Below are 1483 nucleotides of genomic sequence, written 5' to 3'. Positions count from 1 at the left end.
CAATGCCAACTTTGTTTTTCTTTATTATTCTTTGTCATTTGGTAGGTAATCTGTTTAATTTCTGTGGTTACTGTGAGAAAATAAAATCCCCTTTAGTCTTCGTACTGACCACAGAACATTTAACAACAGACTATTTTATTATTATTATTTACTTAGGACTCACTGTACATTTTAAAGTGAGGAGAAAGCAAACACCGGGGTCTAGTTTGGAAATTTATCCCTCACTATTTTTCCACATTTATAGTTTCTTTCATTCAGTGTGTTTTCCTTTTGGAATGTTTAGTGGTTGTGACTACTCAAAATAATGGGGTTTTTTGTTTGTTCGTTTGTGTTTTTTTCGGTTTTACTGTAGGGCACATGCACTCACCAAAGAGAGCAAGATAGTGAGAGGGAAAGTGAGAAATCACCTCCCAGGAGAGAATGCTATGTCACAATCCCTTCTCCTTTATTCTCCACCTGGTACTTTATACATGCACACACACACATGTGCCCAGCATAATTTTTAAATTATCCTGTCCAGGACTTGAACCACGGTCAACTATGTGGGAGCCCAGCACCTTAACCACCATACCACCTGCTAGCCCCAACAGCATCCATTTTTAAAGTTACTTTTGTGCTTTTCCTTTCTCACTCTCTTCTGTTTTATTGGCAATTTTATTAGTACTACTTTCCAATTAGCCTATTCTCTGATTACTTTGTTCATCTCTGCTCCTAGTATTTTTTCCTCTGCATATAATGTAAAAATTTTATTTCAGTTAATATGTCTTATTTTCATGAATTTTTATTTTTATGTGTCATATTAATTTCTTCTTAATTTACATTGGCTTTTTTGTATATGTTCAATAGAGAGAGCCAGAGACAGAGAAAGAGAGGGAAAAATGAGAAATCAATCCTTGGGGGTGACAGCTACACTGCAGTACTTTCTCTGCTATTCTCCTCTTGAGATTTTGGGCATCTACACATATGCACCCAGTATGATTTTTCAAGCCACTGGATCTGGGACTCCAACTCGAGTTGGCTATGTAGGTTCCAGTGCTTTCACTTTTAAGCCACCTACTGGTCTGCCTTTTTTTTATTTCTTTGTTTGTTTATTTCAATGTATTTCATTCAATTTGTACAATATTATTTTCTTTATTTCTTTTTTATTTATAGGAAAACTAGCAAAATTATTTTATCTTCATTGCCAGCAATTTAATTTAAAAATTTCCGTGATCTTCAATTGAACTGTATGTCTCTTTTCTTTAGAATGTCCTTTTTTTCATTAAAATAATTCCTAAACCACTCTATGTACTTGACCTTCTGTTTAACATTTAGATATGACTCTTTGGAAAGGCCACAAGCCACCAGCTCCATGAAGTGACATGTTTTGGAAAATCCTCTAGGTATTTATAAAGAAATACATTTTCATGAAATTCTAAATGACTGGGACCAGCAGTTAGCATAATGACTATGTCGCTGGACTCCCATGTTTGAGTCCTGGACC

At 35.0% G+C, this 1483-nt stretch overlaps 1 pseudogene; it reads right to left on the bottom strand.

The window, feature by feature from the left end:
* Nucleotides 1–1215: 1215 nt before the first annotated feature.
* The window catches only part of LOC102485338 (28S ribosomal protein S31, mitochondrial-like), a 3781-nt pseudogene continuing 3513 nt past the window's right edge, over nt 1216–1483 (bottom strand).

Source organism: Tupaia chinensis, unplaced genomic scaffold (genome assembly GCF_000334495.1).
Source record: "Tupaia chinensis unplaced genomic scaffold, TupChi_1.0 Scaffold000401_1, whole genome shotgun sequence".
In the NCBI taxonomy this organism is placed as follows: Eukaryota; Metazoa; Chordata; class Mammalia; order Scandentia; family Tupaiidae; genus Tupaia; species Tupaia belangeri.
Note: the sequence above shows the minus strand (reverse complement) of the source record. Positions and strands in the feature narration are given on the sequence as shown.